This window comes from Protopterus annectens, chromosome 7.part0, assembly GCF_019279795.1.
Source record: "Protopterus annectens isolate FY-2018-M chromosome 7.part0, PAN1.0, whole genome shotgun sequence".
In the NCBI taxonomy this organism is placed as follows: Eukaryota; Metazoa; Chordata; order Ceratodontiformes; family Protopteridae; genus Protopterus; species Protopterus annectens.
Genome location: NC_056739.1, coordinates 250,606,937 through 250,632,385, shown reverse-complemented (window position 1 = coordinate 250,632,385; position 25,449 = coordinate 250,606,937).

Here is a 25,449-nt window from a genome sequence, read left to right as displayed (position 1 = left end):
AGATAGGAAAACAGTAAAACAGATTAACAGCTTCAAGTAGTTGGGAAGGGTGATTAAGGTAAAGGGAAGTCAGAATGAGGAAGTCAAAGGTAGAATTAGAAGAGCTGTTGTGTCAGGGGTAGTGTGTGACAGAAGAATGTCAAAGAAGCCTAAGAGTAAGGTGCACAAAACAGTGTTGTGTTGTGAGCAGTACTTCTGTATGGTACTGAAACCTGGTCAGTAAAAGCAGAGTAGTTAAGAAAGCTAGAAATGAGGGAGATGAATCGTATTGATGGGAGGTAGGCTGCATAACATGGAAGAGATAATGACATGATATCAGATCAATAACCAATTATTTTGGCCCATGATTCCTTTATTGAAGATGATCTGTGGTCATTTCAGTTTTGACAAGTGTTTGGACAAGTATATATAGAAAAGGCATAATCTTTTATTATTATCCTAATAAATGATAAGTACAAATGGTTACATTCCTAGATCTGGACACAATGCATTTAGATATAAGCTGAGTGCATTGATGACCCCTTAGTATCTTGGAGCTTAGTGCCCTCAGATATCCACTTCAATTCAATTATTTATTTCACAGCTATTTCAATGCACTCTTGACCAATTAGGGAGTGTTGAAAGGATGCCAGAAAAAGCAAAATTTAAGAGTAAGACTGAATTTCTTTCCTAGGCATGATATTTCATTGGATGAAAAGGTTGCACCCCAGAACATGTATAAAGCAAGCCTTTTGACTGCAGAAAACACCATCTTAATTCAGTTATTTCCTCTGCAGCTATTAGAGTGCAATTTTGGACAGTTTGAGTGTGCTGAAAAGATGCACTATAGACCAGCAAAGTAACGCAAAATATGTGAAAAGTTTGTAAAAAGGTAATCTGGATGGTGTATAGAAGCTAGTATGTGGGAATATAGGGATGGTACTTGGAGATGTGTACAGGGGGGAAGCAGTAGGCAGTGGACTGAGCATCATGGAGACTTTCTCTTAAGGTAATATTTTAGTAAAACTGACCCTGCTAAAGTTACTCAGAAACTATTGCAAAACACATATTTTAAAAAAATCCTAGTACTACTTAAAAAAACAGAATGCTATTCAGTCTCAACTGAACATCATCTCAATCAATTAGATGTGATAAATATCAACATGATCCAGCAAACCTCATCCAAGTATTGGGTAACCAAACCATCTCCCCTCCTAGTCCCTCAAGCATTCCAGTAACTTTAAGTTGGATGAACAAGAATAATTTCTTATTTTCTGAATTGTAAACACTGTCATACTCTCCTGATTAAAAAATACGTGATCACAGCCTGAGATATAGTAAATCAGGCCAAGAGACTTAAAAAGAAAAACAGCTAAAGACAGATTGCTGAGAACACATTATATTTTGCTGAAGTCATTCAAAAAAGTACATATATATATATATATATATATATATATATATATATATATATATATATATATATAGAAAGATGAAAAGAAAAACAGATTTAATGTTGACAACAGTCTCGAAAAATTACCTGATTTGTGTACAAATATTTTTAATTTGTTGATCAGTATTGCTAAAAAACTCTTTTTGTTGTAATCTGACAGCATAGATTTATGGTTAAGGTATGTTAGATTTGTAGACTCAGACCCATTTTCCTCAGCAGCTACTTTTAGGTTGTTGGTCTCTAAATAAGGCACTTAACCATAGTAAAGTTTCTGTATCTCTATAGAAAATCGACCCTTGTACCTGTAAGATTTTATACCACTGGCAAAACTTGAAGTAAAAACAAATACATTTATCTGCTTTTGAAAACCTGGAATTCTCATTTTCCTCATATTCTTAGTGAATGAAGATTATTTATTTAATCAGTTGTTTCATGTCTTTGAAAGTCTGAACATAGAGCTATTAACCACATATGCAATGATTACATTTCATTTACAAAAGAATATATATATATAAATATATATATATATATATATATATATATATATACATATATATATATATATACATATATATATATATATATATATATATATATATATATATATATATATATATATATATATATATATACATATATTCTACTGAGATTCCAAACCTGTCTGATTGCTGATTTCCCCATCAGCGCACAATACACAGTCATAGCAGCAGATGGGTTTTCCTCGAAGAGGTGCCTTCCGGTATCCAGGTGAACAACTGTTACTACAGATAGAATAAGGAGTCTAGAAGAAATAAAATAAAAGGTGGACTGATGAAAGACCATCAGACATAGGTTAACAAGATTTTGTTTCTACCAGTTAAGAAATAATTGAAAGTATAAGTCATCCCTGGCTGGGAATGGATCTAAAGAGTTTACTGTCAATATGATGTTACAAATCCAATATTTACTATCCTGGAATATTCTACAAATATTATACATTAAAAGTATTCACAGAGGTCCCATGCCTGGAAATGGTTTTATGTTTTTTGGTACTGAATTCTTATTATTCATGTTTTCTAACTTTTGCCTGCATTTTATATCCTTTCTTCTTCTTCTTCGACTTTCATCCCTTTTGTAATGTGAATAAAATACCAGCTGCATTCAGCTTTGTGGAAATACAGTCTGCATGTTTCCAGTGCCATATTTATTTATGTATGCATGTATGAAATTATTTATGTATTTATTTACCTTTTGTTGACTGGGTTACTAACACTAGGCTAGGCCCCCTCCTGTCGGTGGACTCTTGGGGTGGTACTAAAACTACTAGCGGATATTTGGCCAAGGCTTCAGTAAGCTTCCCCTACTCTTTTGCAGAAGTGCCATTGGATATTTTTCAATTACCTGATTAACCACTAACACAAACATATGGGACCTTGGTTTAACATCTCATCTGAAGGACAGGTGTGTAGCATCCTCCTAATGCTATACTGTAGTGTGAGGAATTTGAAAATTAATCCTACCACTTTGAATGGAATAGAACCCACAGCCTTCTCTTCTTCCAGCATCAAAGGTGAGTGTGCCACCCATTGAGAAACTGACTATTATTCACCTAGACAATGGCAACCCAATCCCTCAGAGCCACATGCTCCAGGGATCTAAACCTTGTCATAACAATAAACAAAACATGCTGGAGGGATAGGTTCCTGACCTAGAGACTCCCCAGACTCTGGAACAGACTGCCATACATGTCAAGCAGAGCACCTTTTTGGCCCTCTTCAAAAGGAATCTTGAGGATTGGACAGGAGAAAGGAAATTCACCCCTGGGATCCTGTCAGTCACCCTGCTAGACAGGGGTCCAGAGTAGTAAATAGTGTGGGAAGAAATAGCCAGGGAATTGTTATGGCTAGGCTTGTATAGGCCCTAGGGCCGATAGCCTAGTACCATCCTATGAATCTATGAACCTATGAACAGCCAGGGAATACTCAGGGTGCTTTGTGTGATAGATTATTTCCTTAATTATACTTAATGAGCAGTCAGCCTTACCTCATATATTTGTTTAGTTACTTATGTAGTCATCCTTTGTTAGCTTGGTAAGTGGACAGACCTGTGGACCATTTCAGCTAAACTGCAGACTATAAGAGGAAGTGTAAATACAAAGAATGTATGTATGCATGCAGACCATGCAGATATACAAAGATGGAACATAATCACCATGTCTATAGGCGAGTAAAAGCCTAAAATTTAATTTAATTTAAATAGCAGATGTTATAGAAATAGTGCTCAGTGACTCCATCTCGTATTGGTGTCAGTTTCCCTTCTTAGCTATTGCAAAGGGACATGTTTTTTTTTTTTTTTTTTTGCTAAACTGAAGTGCTCGCCTAACAAACAGTAATTCATGGCATGGAAGGCCCACTTTATAGCTAGATACTCTCTTTTCAATAGATGAGTATCACCTTTCTGCATCAATCAGCTTCCATATGGTACACCATACTTCATTGTGAATGTCCTGCATTAACACTGCTCCCCCAAACCTCCCACTGTAGCATTGGTGTATATGTTAACCTCCTTAGTAGAATCGTCACTCACTAACATGGGTTTAGAACAAAGGATCATCTTAGTTCATTAAACTGTACAGAACATTGACACTTGAAAGAAGCATTCCCCCTCATGAGATGTGTTAATGGGTAGCAATTATTTAACACAAATGCATAAATGCATACATACATACATAGTCAAAAAATCGGAACAAACTTTCTGTAGCACCCTTGTAGTCCAAGAAAAAATAAACTTGTATTTAATAGAAGGTACAGGCAAATGCTTAATGACGTCTCTCTTTTCTACTTATGATGTTATTATCAGTTTTCATATAGTGGATCTTAAATACCAAGATTCTTTGGTACCCTGTTTACTTTTCTTAGCATTTGCAGTCATACTGCTGTCTTATGGGTTCTAACACATTTGCATTTTTGTTAACTGAGGCTTACAGTCCTGTGAATGAATGACCACATCATCTATGTATGTCAAAGCATTGCAGGACCAAGGCTTCAACATTTTTATCCTTCACCCTCTGAAAAGTAGTGGAGGATCCGTGAAGGCAAAATGCTCATAGAGTATGTTAAAATCGACCATTAGGAGTTACAGAGGCTGTTTCGTTATGTAATTTTTATAGATTTTTTTTTTTGATTGAGGGTTGAGTACTATCTGCTACTTCCCATTTATCAAGTATAGCCTGTGAAGTATCTAGCTTTATCTATGTTCTCTGTCATCTCATTCTAGGCATGTAAAAGCTTCTAAACATTTGAAATTCTATTCAGTTTTCTAAACTCATTACACAATCAGATACCTCCATCAGGTTTAGGAACTAGGACTTTTGGGCTTTTCCATTTACTCTGTGACTCTTTTGATGCTCTCAGTTTGCACATCTTTTGAATTTCTTTTACTAACTGTCTTTAATTAATATTGCCTCTTAAAATTGAGGATATGCTGTGTCCTATCAGATTAGTTTATTTAACATGTCTGAGAATACTCACATGCTTCTTAATAGAAATGATCTCAGCTCATGCATTTGTACTTTTTACAAGGACTCAAGAGCTGCACTTTGGTTTGGGATTTTCTAGTCTCTCCTGTATGTAACTCACTCGACAAGCTGACCACAGAACTTTCTACTTGTTTCTGTGCCTTTAAGACAATAATGTAATAGGTTTGCTCTACCATTCTCTTTCCTCACTGCCTAGTTTTATAGTTTACTGCACTTAAGCTTTCAACACCTTTAAAAGGCTTGCCACTTAGAAAGAAAAATGTTCTCCGTGGATGGTACCAAACACTAATTAATACCAGTTTTCCAGGGATAAATACTATAAGCTGGGAAATCAGTTTTTTAAACTCTCTGCTACATCTCATGAACCTTCTGCATGGGTTAATTTACTGTGGGCATAACCACTAGTTAGTTTGTCATGCAAAGTAATGCATTTTTCTGTCACATTTATAAACCAGATGTAGCTTGTGGCACCTACTTATCCCCAGCAACTACACAGGTAACAACCGGCTGCAGTTAATACTATGCAGCATTTACTTTCTAACTGCTTATCTTTAAATCATTGGCATAACTGATGCAATATCAATGATGTAATGGGAGTGCCTTTGTCAGTAAGTATCACTTTGGGGATGCCAATTAAAGAGATAAAACATACAAATTCTCAGACAAGTGATAAACATTATTCTTGTACAATGGTACAGCTTCTGTATATTTTGCAATGTAGTCCATTATCATTAGTATACACTAATACACATTACAAAAGATCATTATCATTATTATATACTAATATACATTATTATAGTAGCATTGTCACCTCACAGTAAGATGTTGTCCTTTTCGATTCTCAGCTAGGGCGTCTTCTGTGTGGAGACCTGCATGAATGGGCATACCTTCGTTGAAGGTTGTGCGTCAGAGCTGACAACTCGGTACGTAAAAATCTACTGCCAATCATTAGCAGACCAGAGTTCCGCTGTGGCGACCCCTAACCGGGAAAAGCCGAAAGACACAACAATCATTAGTATATACTAATGCACATTATTATAGCCCATTATCACAGTATACTAATACACATTATTATAGCTCGTTATCATTAGTATACACTAATACACATTATTATAGCTCGTTATCATTACTATACGTTAATATATATTATTATAGCCCATTATTATTAGTATATACTAATAGACATTATTATAGCCCATTATCACAGTATACTAATACACATTATTATAGCTCGTTATCATTAGTATACACTAATACACATTATTATAGCTCGTTATCATTAGTATACACTAATATATATTATTATAGCCCATTATTATTAGTATATACTAAAAGACATTATTATAGCCCATTATCATTAGTATATACTAATGCACATTATTATAGCCCATTATCATTAGTATACTAATACACAATATTATAGCCCATTATCATTAGTATACACTAATACACATTATTATAGCCCATTATCATTAGTATATACTAATATACATTATTATAGCCCATTATCATTAGTATACACTAATACCTGTTATAGACCAAACAAAAGAAAATTGCCAAGTATGTCATCAGTAACCCGAAAAATGGCAACTGGAAAGAGAAAAACAAAGGAACTTGTAGTAAAAACCTCTTCAGGTCAGTTTTATTCACTTAAACACGATACAGACATTAATGCCTTCTTTAACACTGCGTTTACAATTTTACCCAACTTCTTCAGATGCTAAATACACATAACCTGTTGATGTCCTATTATACATGCACCCAATTAATGTTGTGTCCAATAAAATCAAGTTTCCAATTAAGTCCCATTTAAAACAAATCAGCTTATTATGTAAAATAAAAAACAGCTCTGTTTTTTATATAAAAACATCATAAATAAAACAGTCTATTTAAAACAATCTAAACATTTGTCCTTTAAACATTTCAACATGAAAATACAATGTTAAAATTAATACTTTATTATAAATCTGTAAAAATAAGCAAGTATGTTGCATATCTTAAAATATTTATTAAAGCTCCATCTAGTAGACATTTTGAAAAGTTTTTTTGAGAAAAATATAGTCCTTGGGATTCAGAAAGCCTATTTTCCATGCAGGAACAGTATAGGAGCTCCTGCACAGAAAATGGCCACGAGCGATCAAGGATAGTGCCGTTTTCACGTGCAAGAGCGGTCCTACACTGTTCTAACACAGAAAATAGGCAAATATGCAAATCAGCTCATTTGCTGGTGAAAACCATGCAAATGAGGTGATTCTATGATCCAGCAAGCCACCAGGTCTCCGTGCCAGAACAGTGTCAGTGCAGAAATGTATTCAGAAAATAACTGAGAACATTTCTGCAACTGACAAAACGGAGGCATGACAGCTCATGTAAAAGCATGTATTATGATTAATAAACATACCAATGGCCAAATATAAGGCTATTGGCATTAAAAACAGTTCATTTTTTGTTTAAATTAAACTTTTTTTTTGGCCGATCTTGGCTGTTTAAGCTTAGGCAGTGGCGAGCAAACGGGATAGTGCTGAAAATAAAAATGGGAAAAGTCAATTTTAAGTTAATTCTGCATTTTGCCATTATAGTCAATGGCATGCAGACTGTAAACAATACCAGGTAGCACTGGTTGTCAAGGGGAAAGGGTCCGTTTATGTGCAGTAACTAACGACCTACACACTGGGGTATCCAAATGAGGGGAGTTATGCTGAATCACAGGTTTCTTCAAAGTGTCAGCCTGTACCTAACCGTGTAGGTGCAGTAATACAACAGTGCAAGTGTAAGAGCTGAATGACTTCATAAAGGGGTGTTTCATGCTTGCACTAAGCTCATCGGAGATTGGTGGCATGAGTTTGCCCTTAACTAAGCACAGCTTAGGAAGGGTGTGTGTCAGATGTGCCTGAGCACTGTGTATATAGTGTAAACGGGTGTGTGCACCGTGCACCGGGATTTAACCCCCCCCCCCAAAAAAAAAAGAAAAAAAAAGAGGAAATGGCAGCACTGTTTACATATGAGCACTAGGTATGCACAGTGCACCTCGGGGCATAAATAGGGAGGAACTAGGAAGGGGAAACAGCACTAGGAAGGGAATCAAGGAGAACTAGAATAGCTGGCAGGTGGAATGTATCAGAATCAGCCAATTACACATGCAGCAGCCCAGCACATTAATATAAACTATGCAAACACCCTACAGACTTTTTCCCACAAACTCTACACCACTGGTATACACATACAGGGGATTTTTAACTGGCAAAACTAACTAAAAATGTTAGAAGCTTCCACTTTACTCCATCAATATGTGCTAGAGGCTGAGAGTGGTGAGGAGGAGGATGCTGACAACCGACCCACAGTGAGGAGGAGAAGAAGAGTGTACAGACTCAGGGTAACCTTCCAGAGCCTACATGAGTTTGAGATACTAGAGCACTATAGGGATAACAGGGACATTCTACAGCAAATTGTTGAGCTGTGCTGGCCACACCTCACACACAGAACGAATACAGGGAACCAATCCCAGTGGATACCAAGGTATGTCTAGGTTTAAGAATACTAGTGTTAGGTACCTTCCAAAGACCAACTGGGGATATCATGGGGGTCTAGCAGGCATCAGTATCCAGGGTAATCCACCAGTTCCTGGATGCCATAACACAACATGCCAATGAGCATATATATTTCCCCACCTCTCGTGAGACGCTGACCAGAGGTATGCGTCTCTTCCACAGTATAGCAGAATACCCCGAGGTAGTTGGTGCTATAGACTGCATGCACATCCACATCAAAGCACAACCCAGTGAGTGAGGCAGGGTCTACATAAACCGCAAGGGCTTCCCCTCCACAAACTGTCAGGTTGTGTGCGATGACCAGGGCATTATCATGAATGTGTGTGCTGGCAGCCCTGGAAGCTATCACGACTCTCACATCTGGCATTGCTCACAGCCGTATCAGGCATTTGACAGGGGGGACATCCCATATGGCCATTTAGTGGGGGATGCTGGCTATGTACTGGAGCCGTGGCTGATGACACCCATCAGAAATGCACACACACCTGAACAAGAACACCATAATGAAGCACACACACAAACCAGGATCATTGTAGAGCATCTGTTTGGGATGCTCAAGTCATGGTTCTGCTGCCTTGACATATCCGGTGGATCCTTGCAGTACTCCCCAGCTACTTGTACACAAATGTTCATAGTATGTGCCATGCTACACAATATGATCCTGCAGGAACAACTGCAGCAGGAACAGCATGGGGCAAGGCCACACAGCCACCCACCATTGCCAAGGCCAGCACAGGTGCAGTGGGAGTCAAAGGGGGAACATCCTGAGCCTGCTCCTGTAGGCAAAATGAGGCATGCACAGTATGCCCAGGCCTTGGCAAAGATGCAATGCATAGCACACACAATGACACTGTAGGGACCCAGGGACTGATACCTCTCTCTGACTCACACATACAGTAAAAGGGATGCCAAACATGATACTATCTGAGCTTTACCATGTATAAGGAGTTTACTATGTGCATCCAACATAGTCATCCCTCCAGCACTGTCCTCAATACTGGCCCAGCAACAAGATAAGTCACTCTTCTTATCAATTACTGAATGAAGTAGTATGTTCTCATACTTGTATGTATGATATGAATGCAAGCATGCAAGGGAATTTGGTGGCTGAAAGGGATAGCAGCAGGCAGCTGTATGAGACATCAGGAAATTCATAACAAATACTGGTGCCCACATAATAGGCAGCACTACACAAGGTGACAACCCCCATTGCAGTACATGTGATGGTCCAAAGAACTCTGGGTGTCAATAGGTCACACACATGGATGTCTATGAGAATCACATACCCACCTGCAGCCTCCCCCAGCAGGACAGGTGTAGATGACCATGAAGAAAGGCCAAGATAAGATCCCCAATTCATGTCAATGGTAAACAGCCCCCCACCAGACCTACACAGACATACTACAACAGGTCTGGCAGTTGCATTCCAGTTCTGAAGGGTAAGAAGTCTAAAATTGAAATATATGCCATTAAGATCTAACATGTGTACTCTACTGATATGCCTCCTGTCTGCATAATAGGTCACAATACTATATGAAATGGAAGCCAACAGAGTAACTGAAATACAAGTTCAGTCATTTCAAATGTTAAAGTTTGCAGGTTTGCACCCCCCCCACGCACACAATATCATGTAGAAATGCAGTAACAGATGGCCTGCAGCACTCTCAAATGACCTACAGTCCTCTGGCAAAGGCCCATGCTGCACCCATAGTGCCAATGTATGGAATGTCAGGGGGTCCCAACTAACAACCTAATACAGTAAACAGAAATCAAATGCAAGGTCATGTTGACAAATGCCAGTAGCATGCCTCCCCATGTCCTACTGCAAGTACTGTGGACCAGGCCATAAATACTACTGGGATAAAGGGCTAACTATAGGGATACCTCTGAGATATTGCTTACATGATGTTAGGTGGAGGAGAGAATAACATGTGGGATGTAGAAGCATGAATGTCATGGAGTGTGTGAAATCTGAAACTCTAATGTCCGCCCATACTACTCCTGACTGCAAACCCATGAATGAATAGCCACAAAACCACTTATAAACGACACTGTGAAGGTAAACTGACCAGATATATCAGTCCTGCCTCTGGATAACCTGGGTGTATCTGTACAGCTGAGAGGTATGGCCCCAGCAGGATATGGCCATTCTGTGAAGTTGAGAAAAGCACAAGAACGGGATCTCCAGCCAGCATATTAACAAGGTGCTGGACCATTTACACAGAACCCGCAGTCTATTCTCTGTAGCTAACCCTCCACAATGGCAGAAGTGTGCTAGAATGTGTAGTCCATATGCCTCAGAATATTGGTCTCAGCTTGATTCATCTTGTATTTCCTGGTAAATAACTGTGAGCAAAGAATGATAACTGTCAGTAGTTGATGGCATGACACATCAAAGTGTAAAACAGTACATATGTCAGAAAATCTATGCTACAACCAAACATGACACACAAGCAGGACAAACAGCAATAGTTATAGCATCCCCCAATATGTTAAGCCCATTGTGTCTCCATATTGGCAACCTATTTACATATATCCTGCAGAAACAGTTTGCTAGGTATATCTGTAGCACACAAAACCCTGAACTGGAGTCCAACCCTCCCTAGCATGGATGCACACACTCATTATAGAAGGTCATACTGGGCATGCCCCTACACTTAGAGAAATGAAGCCCATGTCTCACAACACAGTGGACTACAGATATTGGTTATTTGCAGATGTCTGTGCACATACACCAAATTGTACACCATTGATACTTCACACAAATGCACACACATTGGATAGGAATACTCACACATATCTAAGGCCAACATAATATAATATGTCAAACATACAGGCACACACACACACACACACACACACACACACACACACACACACACACACACACACACACACACACACACACACACACACACACACACACAGACATGGGGAAGAGAAAGACAGACAACAACAGAGAGAATCCCATTATGAGGCCTGTCCCACCCACTACACATCCCATTGGCCTATATCACATGATGTGCTGATATCATTCACTGTAAAAATATCTTTGGTTACCCCTCAGCCCTATAGTCTCAGTGGTGCTTGTGATAACTGTGTAACACTACAGTTCAAATAGGTATCCATACAGCAGTTGTAATCTCAGTCCTGTCAAATGTAAAGTTGTGCGTGTGTGTGTGTGTGTGTGTGTGTGTGTGTGTGTGTGTGTGTGTGTGTGTGTGTGTGTGTGTGTGTGTGTGTGTGTGTGTGTGTGTGTGTGTGTGTGTGTGTGTGTGTGTGTGTGTGTGTGTGTCTGTTTCTAGATGATTGTGGTTGAGGCCATTTTCATTCACTAAACTTCCCTTACCCCTCCTTCAGCACTGCTGCTGATCTCACTCACTTTCATAGATACCTTTGGACAGTCGTCCAACATATAAGCTCCATTGCTCTTTCAAAAACTGCGTAATACTACAGTGTAGCAAACTAGTTAGATAGGAGTTCCAATCCTGATCCTGGCAGCTGTGTAAATGTGAGAGTGTGTGTATTCTGATTTTCTGGTCATTTACACTGACAACACTTCCCTTACCCATCCTTTAGCTCAGCTGCTGATGTCACTCACCTTCAAAGATACCTTTGCACAGCTCTCCAACATATAAGCTCCATGGTGCTTGCGATAACTGCATAATGCTATAGTGGAGGAAACTGGTTAGGTAGAAATTCCAATCCTGATCCTGGCAACTGTGTAAAGGCGAGTGTTTGTGTAAGAAAGTGTGTGTATCATTGTACAGACCTGATTTTGTGGTCATTCACACTTACAACACTTCCCTTACCCTCCTTTAGCATTGATGCTGATGTCACTCACCTTCAAAGATACTTTTGCACAACTCTCTAACATGTAAGCTCTGTGACACGTGATAAATGGAAACAATGCAGTAGCAATAACTACATAGGTAGGGGGTTGAATCTCATTCCTGGCAAGTGTTTGTGTGTGGATATATGTCAACATATATATGTCCATACCGCAAAGATTTTGGCCACATTTACACCCAGTACACATCTCAGTGCCTTACTTTAGCAGTCCTGCAGATATCATTCACCTTAGAAGTACCTGTTGGCAACCCTAAATCATGTAAAGCCAGTGGTGTATGTGGTAAATGCATAACATAATGGTCTAAAAAGATAGTTAGATAGAGGTTTGAACCTCACTCCTGGCAAATGTAAATGTGTGTGTAGGGTAAAATATTTTGTGGAATCTCTCACCCACTACATCACCCAATGCCATATTTACAAGGGCTGGTGATGTTTCTCATCTTAGAAGTACATGGGACAACATCCGTAGTATAAGCGCCATGGTGTGTACAGCAAATATGTAACACTATAGTAGCAATACATAGCTAAGTAGGGGTTCAAAACTCACTCTTGGCAAGTGTGTGTGTGAATGTTATCAGTATCCTGTGTGGGGGTTGGTCTGATTGTGTAATAACAGTATACATTGGGGGGGTGGCTTTTTGCTAAATTATTATGTTGAGAACCTAGTATATGTCCCAATGTCCACATTACAAAGTCAACAGTTGTCAAACACTGTAGAGGTTGGTGTAGACAATCCACAGCCGTAAATGTTTAGTGCCATGTACAAAGACTATGTGACAGTATGGATTAGTGAACTATATCAACGAATCATACACAAACACACTTGGCTAGGCAACAACCACTATATCGGTAGTTCCCCTGCATATTGCCTCACAGATAGTACCCACAGTGTGATTGCAGTGGACTACATGCCTGTTGACCACAACAGTGCCATTGACATCAGAATGTACTGTGATGTTTTACATCTGACTGTGTGTATCCAGCAAGTAAATGGACATGGCACCCTGTTCCATTCCCTCAGTAACCCAATCAATGTGTACAGTGGCCCTTTTTCTTTGTTCCCCACTGGATGCCTGCAACAACTGTAGAGTCTGCAAATGTACCCCACAAAGGGGAATACCATGCCTTATACACATGCCCTGTATGGACAGACGCCAATAACTCCAACGAATACCCATATCATACTGTAAATGTAGGTGCAATCACTACCTCAGTTACATAGCCAGGTCTCACCAAATGAGGTCAGGAATGCTACATCAGAAGATACCAATCTGTCCACACAACATGCCCCAGAGAACTCAAGCACACTTCCACACTTCAAAGAACATGTGTGTGGGACATGTGCACAACCCAGACACTGTCCATGTTATGAAATATAAATCACATACATGGGAAGCAGTGTACATCACTGGCCTCCCACAATAGAAATCTGGATGAGTTGGATGTGGAATACAATACCCACCCCTGGGGACCACTCCAGTGACCATACATCTGAGCCACACTGGGGACTATTTTCATGTGGCCTGATGCCAGGGTATTCCCTTGGGCTAGCCTTGTAGAGCCTTCAGGCCCATTCGCCTACTACACACCTATAAAGCAAAGAATCAATGGATCTTAGTACTGGCAAGTGCGTGTGTGTGTGTGTGTGTGTGTGTGTGTGTGTGTGTGTGTGTGTGTGTGTGTGTGTGTGTGTGAGTGTGTGTGTGTGTGAGTGAATAGTAATCCCAGTATGTTTGGTTAATGAATATCCCCTGTGGCTGTGGTTATTAGCAATCAGAGGTGTGTCCAAACCAGAGCATGTACCATTCTCCATTCTACAACAGATATTGTAAATCAACATATACCTGTGTACAACCCTCAGCCCTATAATCTGTGAGGCATATGCAATCACTGTGTTACAGACCAGGGATTACCATGCACTTACTGTACCCTTCCTATGACATGGTGGATGTGTTACCACACTGCAATACCATGTGGCCTTGCTGCAGGGCCAGATCCTGGTGACACACAGACACCTAGAACAGAAATGGGATACAGCATGTGAAAACAAATTCACTCAGCACTTCACTTGTGGGGGGATGGAGGGGTAAAGCTGGCACTGAATGTGTTGCCAAGACTGTGGTCAATATCTGTTGTCTCGGGATAGGTATTAGCATTGTGCAGTAACTCATAGCACTTGTGTTTAATGCTGTGGAGGTTGTTGATGTAGCTATCAAAGGCTGTTGTGACTGTCGTCAGTGTCTGCAGCATCTCTGCTGCCATAGATGCCTGTCGGGGATTCTATGAGGGATCCAAAGTTGTGTTTGAGGCTAATAAGGGAGTTCAACAGTCATGAGACACCACCTTTCCCTGTAACAGTGTCCTCCTTCTGATGTACACTTTAGTAATAGCAGGGGACCATCACTTTGTCTCCTAGTGTTTGAAGAACAATGTCTAGGTTCTGTTGGCTCTGGCTAGTACCATGCATTCATGTACCTGTTTATACAGTGCCTATGTGTATTATTCCACAGACATGCAGCTATTTCCCATTGCCATGGGTGCAGTGAAGACATCCAAACCTGTTTTCATGGCTGCAAAGTCAGCTTTGTATATGTTTATCGGAAGGTCTTTTTGGGGAGTGTGGCTGATGTTTTGAGTTCCATGTTGATTACAGCCTGTGTGAATCTTACCATGCAGGGATTGACATCTGTGGATGAGCAACAGTCCCATAATTAAGTATTCAACACCGGTCAGTATGAGCTGGTCTAGGGCAATCGAAATGATGAATCCCATAGTGTTGGGCCACTGCACTTTGTTACATCCCCAGGTGATGGAGGGATAGTTGAAGACTCATACTATGTCAGTGTTGTGTTGGACCATCATAGATGGCAGAGTGTTTAGGAATGTGCATTGGCAGTCTAGGGACAAAGATGTGGACCTATAGTAGACTATGGTCTGGATTGCACTATTACCCCAAGGCAGTTGTACTAGAAGTTTCTCCAAAGCATTATGATGGGATACTAGTCTGGAGGTGTTCTTATCCATAATGAATATGGAGACAACACCACCTGTGGAGGTGTGGTGTGGTCCATGTTTGGGGCTGACTCCTGTGGAATGTGTCATAGTCTGATACTGCAGGTCTGCTGTCTGCTACTGTAAACCACCTCTCCATAACAGCAGACATGTGTTCTCCACTCCAATGACTGCTATGAGTCACTGGATCCTGACAGTTAGATGTCCACTGTTGAACAGCATGACCCTCAGATTGCATAGACATGTAGCTGTTATGGTGGTAATAACATTAGGAACACTGCCTAATAAGGCACCTTAGGGGTGGCAAGACACCTAGCCTGTAGCTGGCACCCCAGCAGTGATAGATGTAGAACATCTGTGGCACGTCATTGTGGATACCCTGAGAATGACAGATAACATGTACGCTAATGTTGCAGTCAATCATCTGTTGATAGTACCGCAGCATCATTCTGGGTGACAGCGGTATGCTGTCCATGGCTACTGTCACACCTGCTTTGTCCACATAATCAGAGAGTTTAACCATGTCTCCTGTCATGTAGTCTAGGGAGGTGTATCCCAAGTCATTCACACCCACATGGATACAGAGTGATACAGAGTTGTTGTTGTAGAATGACATAACTGACTGTGTCATGTGTTAGATGCTGCCATGTGATAGATATTTGGCTACCTGCTCCATTTTCAACTTGGTGAGTGGGATGTGTGTGTGCCTCAGTATTGAGTTACTCATGATCACTGTATTGGGCAAGGTGGTTAGCCTTAGGAGCTTAGATTGGGGGCACACTGTGTAGGTTAAATATGTGTCCTTTGGCATGTGCCATGTCGCTGTGTCTGAGTGGGTGTCTGCCTTGCTGGTCTGTGCTGTGTGGGTAAATGTCCATTGAGTGCCTCTGGGAAGGTGGGTGTGTGGCTTTTCATTGTATGTCATGGCTGTCAAAGTGGGTGTTATGGTGAGCTATGTGTTCCACATGGTGTGGTGCAGGTGTTGATGTTATTCTCTTGACGTGCAGGTCCAGTCTTTGTTGGAGAGTGCATATGTCCACATTGGGTGATATATGGGTAACCCTCACAGGTCTGAGTGTTTGGAGATTAGAGGGGGGGTTGTCTGTGTACATGATGCAGTTGGAACAGTGCCCCAGAATGGACAAGTGTACCAGGTTAATGTGTGAAAGTACAGATAACTGCCCTTCAAACATGCCAGGAGGGGTGGACATTACTAGTAAGTACCGGGGCTACATCTGTGATGAACAAGTACTGCTGATGGCTCCCAGGTGTGCCACACATCTTGATACAATAACTTGGTGAAGTGGAAGCCATAAAGCTAGTTGAAGTGCAAGACAGAAAGAAGTAGCATGATGTACAGATGGAAGAGAAGGCAGACTGTCTGTCACCTGTAATACTTTACCACAGCTGTGCAGTTATCAGCAACTTTGGCCATGTGAAAGTTCAATAAGCTCTTTAGTGCATGCAGTAACTGTGTAACACTATAGTAGACATACCTAGATAGGCAGGAGTACTGGCAAGGTTGTGTGCATGTGTGTGTGTGTGTGTGTGTGTGTGTGTGTGTGTGTGTGTGTGTGTGTGTGTGTGTGTGTGTGTGTGTGTGTGAATCATGTACTGTCTGGCCCATACCATTTTGGCCTGTGTACTACCCTTTACACTTCCCTTTACTCCAATTTAGTAGACCTGTTGATGTCATCCACCTTAGAAGTACCTTTGGTAGAGATGGAAATATTTAAGCTCTGTGGCACATCTGATAACTGTGTAACACTGTAGTAGACATACCAAGATATGTAGGAGTTCTAATCCCAATACTGGTAAGTTTGTGTGTGTGTGTGTGTGTGTGTGTGTGTGTGTGTGTGTGTGTGTGTGTGTGTGTGTGTGTGTGTGTGTGTGTGTGAGTGTGTGTATGTATGTGTGTGTGCATCATGTACTGTCTGGTTCATACCATTTTTGACCTGTGTACTACCATTTAAACTTCCCTTCACTCCAATTTAGTAGACCTGTTGATGTCATCCAACTTAGAAGTACCTTTGGAAGGGGTGGAATTGTATAAGCTCTCTGGTGCATCTAATAACTGTGTAGAATTATAGTAGGAATCCCTAGATATGCAAGAGTTCTAATCCTGATGGTGACAACTGTGTGTGTGTGTGTGAGTGTGTGTGTGTGTGTGTGTGTGTGTGTGTGTGTGTGTGTGTGTGTGTGTGTGTGTGTGTGTGTGTGTGAGGATCATATCTTGTGTGGCTTATACCATTTTGATGTGTATGCCATACATGGCTGGTGACCACCTCCCACTGTCATTACTTTATATAGTGTGGTAACAGCATCTGCCTCACATGCAGTAGGTTAAACCATTGTACAGTCCTCTGTACAGATGTGTCTGGAATATCCATATGTTTGGAACCTATAAGTGGTCAGAAGTGGTCTGTGTGCCTTGACAATGCCCATGTATGTGATGTAATAGCCAAATAGGCCACAGTGAGTGTACTGACACATATAGCAGCATGAGGTATCATACCTGACTGAAACATCATGCTGATAGGATGTCTGCTGCCCTCACAGGTGGCCAGCCTTGTAGGTATAATACATGAGTCCAGATGCTTGGTTTTACAAGAGAACTGTTCCTGGTATGGGTCACATTAAAGGTGGGAAGATTTGTGGACTGTCATATCGTGGTCCTAATTAGTATATAACAGGAACACTATGCATCGTAAGATGGATGTGTACACAATTTATATCTACTGTATACCAGTAATGTGTCATGCATGACCCTACCTTAGGCTGTTTGTCCAGCACAATTTGCTGGCCTCTGTCCAGACATCCTGGCACTGACAAGTTGTGAGGTATGCTACAAGAATGTTGGATTCACATCAGATTGTCCCCTGTGGTGACAACTGTGATGCAATACAGTTAACCCCAGCACAAGTGAACATGCACAACAAGCAATATAGCTATTACTGATTTTTATGTGCATGGTAAATTGCATGTGCTTCACATGCCTGGTGTATTGCCACGCAACAACAGAACAATGCCATACTCACCAGCTTCAGGCTGCTATCCCATATGCAGACCAGAGGGTCCTAGATAGTTATGAGAGGGAGTTATTGTCAGCAGATGCACATATGGCCTTGGTACAGGATGGATGCAACATGTCTGCACATCTACAGTACTAACCGCAATAATACATAATGTCCTGTCCTCACCATAGATGTGCACCTCTGTGCATTAGAAAACCCCATCCACAACTGCAATCGGACCTGACACATGCATGTAGATACAATACAGATACATATATGTCTGATACATTAGTGTACTATTCCCCACATGCCCTTACCTGCACGCTCCTCAACCAGTGTGTGTGTGTGTGTGTGTGTGTGTGTGTGTGTGTGTGTGTGTGTGTGTGTGTGTGTGTGTGTGTGTGTGTGTGTGTGTGTGTGTGTGTGTGCAACCCACCTCCACAATGCTTCCCTCAGCATCATGGCTGGTGTATTTGGCTTGTGGCCCAAGCATGGTGAGGAGCTCCTTGGTGGGTGTCAGTGGGGGGTGGATGGCTGGGCCCCTACCTGTGGCTATCTGGTCCCTAACTACAGCAGCAGCCCATTGATGGGCATGGCATTTGAGGTTGGTGGCCCGATGCTGCACATGCTCATAAGTTCTGCTGTGCAGGCCGGCATCATTTACCCTGTGGACCACACTGTTCCACAGGGCAGTCCTCTCCCTCACATTTTCTGCTCTCCATCCAAATGACAGGGCATAATGTCCAATCACATATTGGGTGATGAGCAGAGAATGCTGGTAGGTGAGCACTCTGCATGTTACCTGGAAGACATAAACAGGAAAAAGGTCACAGGACCTCATACGGTTCTCAAAATGCACATCAACAGTGGATATTCCTTGCAAATAATCCACAGTACACTAAAACCCTCCAAGGTGTCATGACTATAGCAGCTTGCATTACTCACCTGTCCCTGAGCTATATTATTCCCCCCAATGTTGGACGCTTGATTGCATAATCCTCTATCCTCCTTTCATTTCTGTGTAGAGGGTTGACAGTGGGCATCTTCCATATGGATGGTGTGTGGATGGTGGCAGGTCTTTGTTTGACTGTGGTGTGTGATGGAGATCTGATCACATTCCTGAGTTCATGTAGGAGGCAGACAGTGATGTTATTATGCCCCATGAAGATATGCTGTTGTTGCCATCAGTAGGCAATATATATATATACTCACCATTGCTGAGAGGAGGAGTGTGGTTGATGTGCATATCTCCCTGTACAACTGGGGTGGACAGGATGGCAATGTTCCCACCTAACCTGTGTGATGCAGGTTGCCTATAACCATGGCATGTGTGTATGAGGTGTTCTTTACCCCCAGTGCAGGGTGAATTGTGTTGTTTCATCTGAGACTTACAACATATGTGGAGACACGGTTGCAATTGTCCTTGGTGGTGTGGATATGTCCGAGTCATAGTCATAGTCAGCCTTACAGGAAGTCACCTGTAAACTTACATGCTTGCTCAGATATAGGTGGACTTGCTTCAAATTTGTTGGCTGAACCTATGTGTCCCTGTACAGTCATTGTAGCAACCTATTATGTGGTCTGTATATTGCTGGTGTCCACCAAAGGGGATTACTCTATCTTGGTGGAGGCTGGATATACAGGTCAGGTACTGCTGTGTCCATATAGCTACAGTGGATATAAAGGGTACACATCCCTGATACTCTGCCTGGTATTTGTACAATTGGAACATGACACCACAATAACTTATTTCATAGCAATTCCCATCTGTAGTGTGCCTATAGCCTGTACAATTCAATTGAAAACCTAACAATCGGGTCTGTGAAAACATATGAAAATAATACTCAGTACTATAAGCCAGTTGAATTAGTGTGCACACCCTTAAACTGATATGTTGTGTATGCACCTCTTGAGATGGTTACAGCATTCATCCATCTTGGTCTGGACTCTAACATTATGGCACATCTTCACTTGGCAATAGTTGGTCACCTTCCTAGAAACACCTTTGATAGTATTTCAATAGAATTGTACAGGTTAGGGGTCACATAAAAATGAGAAACATTATGAAATGATCTTCTGTGGTCTGATTGTCATACAGCAGATATATCTGGCATTCTAACAGGGGTGTGTAGACTTGTGATATTTATATATGTGTGGATATAGCTGGTAGTGGTAGGCATGGACAGAGGGTCATAAAACAGGTGGACACTTCTCTGATTAATAGCTAGATATCATGCCTACTATAATACACATATCAGTGTCAGGGCACTGCAATAACCAGTAGCTGTATACATTTCTGTCTGTTGTATGCATTAACACTGATATTACACACATGTGCAACATGCACAACCTATGTAGCTGAATGCTTGAAACCCATGGGATTTAGTTTTGTGCCTTCCAGCTGAAGATAAGCATATATCCACCAATAATTGGGACATACTTATCTCACAACTTCAACTTCACCCTAAAAAGGTCATCGCCACAATTGTGATCTATATTCCACCTGGTAATACACCTGCTAGCCTTGAAGACTTCTTATCCTGGTGTTCTTCCACATACTCACAAGAACCCCTTATTCTGGGGGACTTCAACCTAGATTGGTTCACCTGTATATCAGAACCACCAAGTAATCTAATAAATCTCCATGGCTACCAGCAGCTAGTCCAAATTCCAACTAGATGTGATAAAAAATCTAAAAGGGAATCCATCCTTGATTGGGTCCTAACTAACAACCCCACATTGTACCCTTACACAGGCAGTCTCCCAGACACCTTAAGTGACCACAACATAATATACTTTATACGTAGTAGAACAAGCATATGCAAAACCACTAACTATATATCTACTAGAAACACAAAAAAATGTTCTCCTGAGGTCCTCAACACTTTACTCTGTAACTGTGACTGGACCCCCCCCCTAAAATCCCTCCCACTTGACCAGGCTGTAGCATATTTCAACAAGACATTTTTACAACACCTAGACACTGTCGCTCTATTGTGCAAAATCAAGGTTAGAACCTCTACAAACCCCTGGCTCAGTAAAGAAACTAAACAAATCCTCAAGTCCAGAGACACTGCCTGGCTTTACTATCAAAAAAACAAAGAAACACAAAGCCTAACTAAGTACCAAGAACTGCGCAACCATGCAAAAAAATGCATTAGGCTGGACAAAAAATCCTACTACACAACATTACAAACTAAATACCAACACAACCCACAAAAATTTTGGAACAATGTAAACCAGCTACTAAAATCCACCCAAAAGGCTACCCCCAAACCAACCACCCCTGACACTAAAGTTCCCATCGAAACACAATTCAACTCCCACTTTGTGAACTCAATTTTATCCTTAGTATCGCAGGACAGTTCCTTCCTCACTATCCCCCCCACACAAATAACACTAATACAAGCTTTACCCTCAAAACAGTGTCCACCACTTCAATCAAAAGCATGCTCTCCAAACTAAAAACCTCATCAACAGCAGCCGACCTACTCCCCAGCTATTTCTTGAAACTTACAGCAGATGCTATTGCTATCCCATTCTCCACTCTCATTAACAGATAAATTGTTGAAAACTATGTGCCCAAACTCTGGAAAATATCCTATGTTACACCCATACATAAAGGTGGGACCTCCAGTGAACTTAATAACTACAGACCCATTGCTTTACTCTCCCCCCTGGCCAAAATCCTAGAAAAATGCATCTATACCCAGATGCTAAACTATCTCCTAGACAGCAACATCCTGTCACCTACTCAGCATGGTTTCAGACCTACCCATAGTACCACTGCAACCCTCCTCTGCTTCACAGACACAGTAAACCATCTCAAAAATGAAGGCCTACAAGTGTCAACTCTTTTTTGGATATGTTCAAAGCATTTGACACAGTCTCACACCAAATCCTGCAAACAAACCAAACCAATATCATCTATCAAATTCCACTCTTATCTGGTTCCAAAGCTACTTAACTGACAGGTACCAAGCTGTGAAATGGGAAAACTCTCTCTCTCCTCAGCTGCCCATAACTATGGGAGTCCCACAGGGTTCTGTCTTAGGACCACTACTATTCACAGTCTTCACAAATGACCTCCATACCTCCACACAGCATGCATCTATAATTCAGTATGTAGATGACACTACCTTAATCTGTGCTGCACAAAACATTCCCACCATCCTGCAAACAACTCAACTAGCATTCTCTGACATTGAAAACAACCTTACCAAAGCCCAGCTTATCCTCAATCCATAGAAAACTCAGCTTATGATTATAACCAGTTCTAACAAAAACACTAACAGTCAATTCACTATCTACTCCACAAATGCTACTCCAATTGCTCCAGTGGCACAGGCTAAGCTACTGGGAATAACCACAGACTCCCACCTAAAATTTGGTAGTCATCTCAACTTAACTATTAAAAAAGTACATGCCAAACTGGGGTCACTCTACCATATCAAACCATTTCTTACCAACAACACAAGATCAGCCATTGCTCGCTCCCAACTTCTATCCACCCTACTCTATGCATCTCCCATTCTGACTAATCTCAACAAAACTGAACTAAGCAAAATGGAAGCCTGCTATAACAGAATTGCCCGCTTTGCTGCAAATTGCTCATATAGAACTCATCACTGTACTGCTTTGAGACAGCTCCACTGGCTTCAACTGCCCAAACTCCTAACCTGCAATAAGCTCTGTCTCTGCCATTCTATCTATTACCTCCCCAATAAGTGTCCTACCCTCAAAAACCTAGTACATCACTCAGCCAAAAGGCCTCTTAGATCATCAAGCAAACTACTACTACTAGAAGTCATCAACAGCTACAATAACTTTGGAGATGCACTATATAGTATTTCAGTGGCTAAGAAATGGAACTCTGTCCCTACTAGCACTCAAAACACATCATCCAACCTCAAAGACCTCATCAGGCAACATCTCAAGCAAAGTTGGCAGTGTCATGATTGCTACCCAGGTTAGTGTAAGGGGATAACATATACATACTAAATCTAGAGCACTTGATAATTGTTTTTAATCTTACTCACAAACACTGGCTAATCTACAATGTATGTACTGTACCTGTGTACTATGCATGTATTCTACCTATGTTCCAAATTTCAGCTGTACACCACAAATCTATTAATTACCTTTATTTTTAAAATTAATATTTTTTGTTTGTTCTCTCCACTGTAACTGTTTATGTGCCGCATACCACTGTAAAAACATGTCTCTTGTAATTTGTGTGTATACTGACCATGTCTAAAATAACTAAATGTGTCTTTAATTTTTCTTTGTGGAGCTTTTCTCCCAGGGCCTCTGTTGAAAAAGGGCCTTTTCGGCTCAGTCAGACACCCCCGGTTAACAAATGTAAAATAAAATAAAAATACATGTGCTCAGGGGATACGTGGTATATATTTCTGTTGTATGTTAGTATGGCACACTGTAGTTACAGTCTTGCCACTCAATTATACTTCTCAACCTGTTACAGCAGTACATGTGGACAATGGCACACATAAATGTTTGTCAAAGGGGACACTACTGATACTGTATTAATATAGCTGCACCATACATTAATACGTTGATTGCACTGTAGGGTTTGACATCACTGTGATAACCTGGAAGATGTCAAACAGTCATAAGTAGGCTATTATGTCACAATGTCATTGCTCACAGAACTGCCAATTGTTTGGCTGATATAACACATGTATATGTGTATGTGACTACAGATATCAGCCACAAATCTGCTTACTGACTAGCAGAACACTGTATAGTTAAATGTTATTAATTCAATATATCACATGCAGTTCAACACACATGTCTGCAACAGTACTTTACTATGCACATGCCCTCTATAGGTCTCTTACCTTTACAAGGAAAACATGTGTCATACTCATAATCACAGGTAACATGGATATGGAAAACATCCCATTAACTGGCCTAGTAGTGGCACAGTCACAACTGTTTGACAGACATCCCTGCGGTTGTCATATATCAGCTGTCCTTTCCAAGGGTGAATCAGGATCCCAACTCACAATCTCTCAGAGCAGCACATCTGGACAATGCCTAAAATGATGTGGGGATAAATAGGGACAGACTTTGAATATTCATGTTACAAGCATAGGAAGTTCGTAAAATGATACATTTAGCATTACGGTGAATATTCTTAAGGATGTGGGGTCTTAAACTCAAGTGTTTGTCATTACCTGATGACTTCAATCCTGAGCTATTTGGCAGAAAAGTACAGATCTCAGGAGGAACAGACAAAAATACATAGATTCATAGGTTCATAGGTATGTACTAGGCTATCAGCCCAAGGGCCTAAATATGCCTAGCCAACAAGGTTCCCTGGCTTATGTCACCCAATAAAGTTAATTTCCTGTGCCCCTATTGAGCAGAGCCACAGAAATGATCCCCGGGGTGTATTTCCTATTCCCTATCCACTCATCAAGATTTTTCTTGAAGAGTGTTAATGAGGAACTTTGCTTGACATAGATGGATAGCTTCTTCCAGAGTATAGAAAGTCTCTCGGACAGGAATCTATCAGTCCAGCATGTCCTGTTTATAGTGGTGACAAGGTTTAGGTCCCTAAAGCATGTAGCTCAGAGAGACTGGGATTTCTTTAGGTGTAGCATGTCCAACAGCTCTGGGTTTAACATAGCTTTATATGTTAGGCAGAGATCTCCTCAAAGTAGGCGATATGCTACAGAGTAAAGCTGGAGTTTTTTGAGATGGTCAGTGTAGGATCTCTTTGAGGTCAGTAATCCTCTTTGTGAGTTACTTCTGTGGCCTTTCCAGCTGCTGCAGATGTCTTGTGAGGTACATTCCAAAAGGGGTGTTGTACTCTATAATGGGTCTAATGAGTGCCGAGTAGAGGGGAACAATGACCTATTTTTTCCTGGACAAGAATCCTTTTCTGATGAGGTGTGCGACATAGAAGGATTTCCTGACTATTGTGGAGATGTAATTATCAAAAGAGAGACTACTCTCCACCTGGGTCCCAAGGTCTCTTATCACACATTTGGCATTAAGTAGACTGCCGTTTATGTGGTAGTTCATGGGTACAGAGTTTTTACCAAAAGGGAT